The sequence below is a fragment of the Vicia villosa genome, unplaced genomic scaffold (genome assembly GCF_029867415.1).
Source record: "Vicia villosa cultivar HV-30 ecotype Madison, WI unplaced genomic scaffold, Vvil1.0 ctg.004520F_1_1, whole genome shotgun sequence".
NCBI lineage: Eukaryota > Viridiplantae > Streptophyta > Magnoliopsida > Fabales > Fabaceae > Vicia > Vicia villosa.
In genome coordinates, this window is record NW_026706454.1 from 125,318 (window position 1) to 133,943 (window position 8,626).

Here is an 8,626-nt window from a genome sequence, read left to right on the forward strand (position 1 = left end):
CAATTTATATCTATGTTCTCTTTTATCACCTTTCTGAGAGATGTGTTGTAATCATAAAAAGGGAGAGAATATGGAGCTATGTGCTGGACAGTATAATTAAGAAGTGATCAAAGCTCATAGATAAGAAAGTTTTCTTAGCTATGTGACATCATAATTTTGATGATGACAACACTTGAGTCCTAAAGTAGTAAGCACACTTGAAGTAGTTTTGATGATAAAAATTCATGAAGTCAAGCAATTACTAAAGTTAGCTCAAGCGATCAAAGATGCACAAGGTGGTTAATCAAGTTATTCCTCTTAATCAAGCTAAAGACTTAGGGTTTATGACCACCAATGATATCTTACAACCCTCAGATTGATGGCAACTAATTTGGAGACATCTCAAGCCACATCAATATGATTCAAGGCTAGTGTTTCAAGCTAAAATCAAATATAATGAAGCCAATTCTTGAAGTTTTAGAGTGTGAAAGAGAGGAAGTGTGAAAGCTCGTGTGATCGTGTTCGTCTGAGTGGTCAGTATATTGTAAAGACTCAAGAGCATTTCTGGAAGTAGTATATCTAAAACACATACACACACTTAAAACTATTTTTGAATTCCCTCTCTTATTTTTAAAATCACCAAAAAAAGTTTTTGGAGCCTAGCCAATTGACAAAGAAAATGTTCAATTGGATATGTGACTTTTTCTAACTGTCGAATCAATTATATACTTGTCCTAATCGATTAGATAAGGGAAAATTGAATATATAATTGATTGTCACAATGTCTTATTGAATGGTAATGACCAGAGGTGTTTAAAACTGAACCAGCCCAATAGAAAACCAAAAAATCGAGCCAAACCGAAATCGCAAAAAACCACATTTAGTTCAGATGTGGCTTAACCATTTACTAACAGAACCGCACGGTTTGGTTCAGTTTGCGGTTTGTATTTTAGAAACCGAACCAAACCAAACCAAACCGCAGTACGTTATAAAATCTTATTAACCGATATATATTTCTTTAATTATTTATAGAAATCAACAAGTATTATGTGTATATTTTATCATATTTTTTTTTGTATGATATTTATTTTAATTTGCATATCATCAAAAAAAAAAAACTTTTTCACTTATAAATACTATTTTGACAAAATATATTTTATCATATTCTTTGTATGATATTTATTTAAGAATGCAATTTCATGTATATCATTATTTAGATCTAAGATAAAATTGTAAGACGTAATATTATGTATCAAATTATAAACTTATTTTGACAATTATAAATTTTTTATGGTAGTGTATGAACGATTAAACACAAAATTATATTTTTCTCTATATGTGTATGTATGGCTCAATATTATTTTTTTGTAAAAAATCGAACCAACCCAAACCGCATTAGTTTGGTTTGGTTTTATTCTTAAAAGTCAACCGAACCACATGTTTTTTCTCTTGTGGTTCAGATGATTTTTAACGTCAAAACTGCCCAAACCGCACCACGAACACCCCTAGTAATGACTCTATCAAATTCTTCTAATTTGGGCAGCAATAATCAATTACTGCAAGTATCTAATCAATTTACTAATTGATTAGGTCATTTATTTTTCCCATTGATTGTTTCCTAAAATACATAAATTCTTGTCCTATGAATAGAGGGATTCCCTACCATTTCAAAACACCGAGAAAACGTGAGTCATCTCATTTTTCCTCTTTCTCTCAATATCTATAAATCATTTACTCGTTCCCTCACATGTTTAGCCATAGATGTTTGAGAGTGTTGTTGAGTTTAGTGAGGAAATTGTTCTGGGTGAGGGGTTTCTTGTTAATTTATCAAGAGTTCTTTTTTCTATTGAGTAAATTATTCTTTCTTAGAAAGTGATTGTTTTGGTTTGGAGCTAAACACATGTAAAAGATATTTGAGGGATTAGTGTAAGTCTTTGTTTGGTTCGTGAGCTCCTTCGTATGAAGAAAAACTCTCCTTTTGGGTTCGTGAAGAATAACAAGTGAAAAAGCTTGGGAACTGTTCTTGAGTTCAGTACATTTAAAAGCTCAATCGATTTTAGATTTGCTTGTCATAAAATCTCACTCGACTTCCAAGTTCAACCTGTACAAAAGCTTAATAGATTCAAGATCAGCCCTGCAAAAACTCATTTTGGTTCGTGGTATGCCCGTATAAAACATCGACTTTGTTTGGAGGATAGCCAACTCAAAACTTCATCTTTGTTCGAGATCAACTTGTGCAAATTCTTAGCTTGGGTTAGAGACTAACTGCTCAAATTTCTGTTTGCTGTTTGGTGTGAAGATTAACCACTTCCCTCCTTTGTTCATTGTTTGGTTATATGTTAACCTGAAACTTTATTTTCTTGTACAAGGGGGTTCGTGGGCTTAACTTTATAAAATCTCTTAAGCATTATTGGATACTCTCAAGAGAAGTTTTTGGGGAGAAGAGTAGGTCACTTATTTAAGATCAAACTTCTATAAACTTCTGATGTCGTTCTCTCTTTCCTAAACTCTTTTACTTTTCGTTTAATTTCTTTACCTTGATTTTCTATTGCATATCCAAACGTTTTTTTGAAAATATTTTCAAACCCTGATTTAGAAAATGATTTTGTTTTAAACTATCATTTTTTAAACCTCCAAAATTCACCCTCTCTTTTGTATGGAGTCACATGTTCAACAAAACACACATCTTGTTAAGAGATCTTCACTAACTTCACCAAACGCTGCTTGACATAAGGTGTTATCCTCCAAAGATAGGATTTGATATCTAGATCTTCAAGCACAACAACTTGATCACCACATCAGATAAGCTTTTGTATCTTGATCTTCTAGTACCAAAACTTGATTACCGCATCAGATGATGACTTTACCGAGTAGTGTTGTCATCATCAACACCAAACGGACTTGACCAACACTTCTAATGAAGACTTCACTTAAGAGTGTTGTCATCATCAAAACTAAACATGTTGTTATAGAGTCATACACGTAAGTACATAGATATACATTCTCCTCCTTTTTCATCACATCATACAGCTTCTTGAGTGTATCCTACGCACCTTTAGTGGTTTCTTCCTCAATAATCTTGTCAAAGATGTTTGGATCTACACATTGGTGGATCAAGAACAAACATTTCGCATTTATCTTGCTCGTTTCATGATGAACAACCTTTTGTGCCATAATTGCAATGACTTCTAACGCATACAAGTCATATTCATGATTTCAAGAACAACTTGAAATCTGAATACGACCTTCATTTGCGGACATCATTTATCATAGTGTTCTCCTTTGAACACTGATAGATTTGCAAGGAATTGATTAGAAGTTGTGCTTCCATTTATCATTGATAAAAGTTTGGTCAAACTAATGCACTTGGTACCAATTTGTTAAGATTGCTTGTTTTCTAAGGTAATGAGCATCGAGAGAAAGATCAAATTATAGATATTTTAAGTGAAATTGGATAAAAGAAAAAGTCTCTCATTTATCTAAATGAATTACAAAGAATGAAAAATGTTTATATATTTAGAAAACCAACTACTAACTAATATCTAAAACTGACATTTCCGATAGTTAGTTTGTGTTGCAACTCACGTAGTTGCAACACAAGTGAACTGCAAGTGAATTATATCTTATATATAAATCCAAGGTTGTCATGATGGCAACCCTAACCACGTGTCATCATGATAGCAACTCTTGGTAAAACCCTAATACTCCTATTTACTATTTTGTCCCCACAATTAAAAATAATAATAATAATAATAAATATAATAATAATAATAATAATAATTATAATATAATATTGACTCACCATTAATAATAATAACATAAATAATAAATAATAATAATATAATATTTAGCTAAAAGCTATCTAAAAATCAAACTTAAATTTGAGTTTAAAATATATATATATATATATATATATATATATATATATATATATATATATATATATATATATATATATATATATATATATATATATATATATATATATATATATATAAATCCAAGGTTGTCATGATGGCAACCCTAGCCACGTGTCATCATGATAGCAACTCTTGGTAAAACCCTAATACTCCTATTTACTATTTTGTCCCTACAATTAAAAATAATAATAATAATAAATATAATTATTATAATATAATATTGACTCACCATTAATAATAATAACATAAATAATAAATAATAATATAATATTTAGCTAAAAGCTATCTAAAAATCAAACTTAAATTTGAGTTTAAAAAATATATATATATATATATATATATATATATATATATATATATATATATATAGAGCATGTCAAGTGAGAGTATTTTACAATGAGAGATGAGAGGAACAAATATTAATCATTGGATTTATTAAGAGAGGGAAATTAATAGATACATTAATGTATTAACATTCTCTCTTGATGAATCAAATGGTTTATATTTGTTCCTCTCATCTCTCATGGTAAAATACTCTCACTAGATATGCTCCCTATATATATATATATATATATATATATATATATATATATATATATATATATATATATATATATATATATATATATATATATATATATATATATATATATATATATATATATATATATAGAACACTTGGTTATTATGAGAAATGAGAATAATGAATCACGACTATTAAATTTTGATTTTGTTGATTTTAATGGACTGGATTGGTTTCTCTTTCTATGATCCTTAATATTTATTTTAAATCAACATAGAAAGAGAAACCAATCCAGTCCATTAAAATCAACAAAATTAAAATTTAATGGTCGTGATTCATTGTTCTCATTTCTCATAATAACCAAGTGTTCTCACTTGAGTCGTTCCCATATATATATATATATATATATATATATATATATATATATATATATATATATATATATAGAGGAGGGATATTCTTACTCCAGGAGTAAGTTATCAACACTTACTCCTCATCATGACCATTGATTCTTTTCAATCCAATGGTTAAAATTAATGAGTAATTAAATGTGGAAAGAGAAAAATAATACTCATTAATTTTAACCATTGGATTGAAAAGAATCAATGGTCATGATGAGGAGTAAGTAATGATAACTTACTCCTGGAGTAAGAATATCCCTCCTCATATATATATATATATATATATATATATATGAGAATTCTTATCTATTCAATTTAAAAAGTTAGGTAAGATTACCTTCAAAATAAAATGCTTTAAAAAGTTATATAAATATGCAAATGCAAGCAGCCGCGCATCGCGCGGGTCACAAACTAGTCATCATAGTATTTAAAATGTAGGTTAATACAACACTACTAGAAATACTCTGTTTTCCTGCGGATTTACCTGCGGATTTGAGCAAAATTTCCGCAGGAAACGTGTTTCCTGCGGATTTTCCTGCGGTCTTTGGTCCCCAGCTAAAACCTTCGTGGGTAATTTTTTCGGCAGGTAATTCCGCAGGAAAATCCGCAGTTAAATCCGCAGTAAAATTCCGCAGGTAAATCCGCTGTAAATTCCGCTGGTAAGTCCGCAGGTAAATCCACAGGAACGATAAATCCGCAGGTAAATCCGCAGGTAATGTAGATCTAAATTAAAAAAAAAATCTAATTTATTATTTGCTTCTCTATGAGTATACTAAGGTTTATGCTAGAAATAATATCTAGTATTACGATGCATGAGATCTAGTATTAAAATCTACAATCACATACATAATCCCACCTGAATATCAACATCTAACACAAACAACAAGTTCTCATCTAGCTAAAACATTCATTAACAACTCATATTCTAATTCTAATATTCTAATTGCAGAAAATTTCAGAACGCAAACAATGTCGAAACAGAATCGAAAAATTGATAGCTAGAAAGTACAGGACTACACATTGAGCAATGTATTTGATTGAAGTCAGAATTGTATTCCAAAATACACGACTACACATTGAATTTATAATGAAGCTAGAAAGTACAGGGCTTTACTTTAAAACTGTGGCACCTATCGGTTTGGGTGTGTGATTACATAAGCAGCCAAAAAGTTTGTTGAAAACTATACTTACAGCAGCATCCTTTAAGTACACAAGTGTGCTTCTATGGCTCAATATTTTTGGTTATGCTAAAGCAGCAATCTGGTTCAAAAGTGAAAAGATATGAAAGAAAATTCAGACGAAGAACACACAATGTTTCATCACAAAGTTCAGCCAATTGTGTCTACCTCTGCGCGACTGCACCATACTCTTGAATGACCACCCACTTATCAGTAACTATGAGGCATACCAAATAGTGTTACAACCTGTCCATAAAGACATATGTGCTTAAGTGATAACAACTTTTTTCAACTTATTTTAACTAACAATTTTAGAAGCTAATCCAAACATGACCAAAGTCACAAAATAAGGCTTAAGTTTTACAACTTTTTTAACACATGTCCATAAACATTTAGCACAACCATCTAATATGAATTCTTTTTGATATGGATCACTTTCAACAAAATCCAATATAGTTTTGATTCGTAATAAACACAAGAAACATTAGGTAACCCAATATAGAGCAAACCTTAGAAACTAGTTTTGATTTGTAAGAAAATCAAAACTGAAGCAAAAATAAGAAAGAATCCGGTTGGGACATTTCATCGAACACCTTGCGAGTGAGGACAAAATCTGCAATTTTTCTTCATTTCAAGTTTCAACCGGTGAGCGCTCATCCAATTTAGCTTTATGATATTGTATACGTGCTTTAATTTTAATTCAAACCAAAATCTGCACCGAAATCAAATCATAATCAAACTTTAGTAGAATCCGTAATTGAGTCGAATCCGTAAAAATGCAATAATTCAAAAACGCAACCAATTATGAACAGAAAATGTAAATCAAATTTTGAACTGAAAGAAAACTCGATTCGAAATCGAAACAAACATGTATGGAAAACTTGGCAGGAATGCAAAATCTAAACCGTGAAAAAGCTCTGCTCGAATCCAAACTATGCACTGAGTCGAAACTTCCAAACACGAACCAAAACCGAAATTGAAACAATCCAAAATCGAAAACTGAATCCGAATGTTGGTTGTTTGCTCTATCGATTTTTTTCTGAAAAAATAGATGAAGAATTTAAGCGTATTGTTGTTGCTGTTGTTACGTGAGGAAGATGAGAGAAAAAAAATAGCTTTTGGAAAAAGCGCTTATGCCTTATTGCTTGTTTCTTTTCCACGTTGCTGACTTTCCTGATTTAATTTTTTTTATTTTTAATTTAAATTAAAAGGCCCCATTTTAAAAGAGAATTTAGTAAAATATAGATAAATTTTGTTTCATATAAAAGAGAATTTAAAAGTTGCAGAATTACATGCCAAATTATATTCATATATGTTTATAATATTAAGATAGTAGGTTGAAATATATAGTATCCTATTTCATTTGCACTTTTTTTAACCACACGCAAAGAGTAATCGGTGCATAATTTTCAATTCCAAACACAGTATCCTTTGCATCTCAAATAAATTTAATAACTAAAAAAGTATTATTTTTATAAAATTATTAAATTAGTAGATAAAATTAGTAAATCATTAGATTATTAGATAAAAATAATATATTTAGTGTAAAAATATTTATTAATTATAAATAAATTAATGTGTGTATGAATAAAATTTTTATATATTTATATATCTTTTTAATGATTTATAGACATGATTATATTAGTACACAAACATAATTAACCACTCAACAATTCTACAAAATTATATAAAAATTCAAAAAAAGTTGAGGTTGATTAGGTTAGGTTGAGAAGGTTGAGTGTGAGATTGGATGGGTTTAGTTCGTGATCGAGATTGAGGTTGATTGGGTTGGGGTTGAGTTGGTAAAGGGTGAGATTGGGTGGAATGAGGACGAGAATGAGAATGATGGGATTGGGATATAGATCTAGACGGTGGTTGAATGAGTAGAGGCCGACTTGGATGTGGAATAGGTTGGGGTTGTATATGATATTGAGTGAGTTGGGGCCGACTTGGATGTGGAATAGTTTGGAGTTGAGATTGAGCTTGACATTGAGTGAATTGAATGAGATGAGGAATAGGTTGGAGTTGAGTGAGTTGAGGTTGAGCGAATTAAGATTGAATAAGATACGGAATAGTTTTTGAATTTTATTTTTTAAAACTTTCATACCTATTATTAAAATATAAGTGGAAGAAAATACATATTAAAATTTGCATACTATTTATTTTAGTAAAAACTAATATTGAAATTAAAACTAAAAATTAATTAAAATGAATTTCCGCAGCAAAATCCGCAGGAAACTTTTCTGCGGAATTACCTGCGGATTCTGTATTATGGGTTGTTTTAAATAAAATAACTATTCGCAGAAAAATCCGCAGGAAATTTTCCTGCGAAATTACCTGCGGATTCTGTATTATGGGTTGTTTTTATTAAAATAACTATTCGCAGAAAAATCCGCAGGAAACTTTCCTGCGAAATTACGTGCGGATTTTGTATTGTAGTTAGATATTTTGTTTGAAATATACACTCCGCAGCAAAATCCGCAGGTATACCTGCAGAATTTTCTGCCAATTCTTGATCCGCAGGAAATTTTATTTTGTTAAGTAAAGTCCCAGGAAAATCCGCAGGTATACCTGCGGAATAATTTTCGCAGGAAATTCCGCAGGTAAATTGAGTATTTCTAGTAG

General features: G+C 30.2%; 1 long non-coding RNA gene across 1 annotated transcript; it reads right to left on the reverse strand.

Moving 5' to 3' along the window:
- Positions 1-5,814: 5,814 nt before the first annotated feature.
- Positions 5,815-6,248, reverse strand: LOC131642123 (uncharacterized). Its single transcript, XR_009295754.1, has 2 exons — positions 6,170-6,248; positions 5,815-6,083 (listed from the first exon to the last, which is right to left on the reverse strand). It is a non-coding gene; the product is annotated as an uncharacterized LOC131642123 (long non-coding RNA).
- Between the last annotated feature and the right edge of the window lie 2,378 nt (positions 6,249-8,626).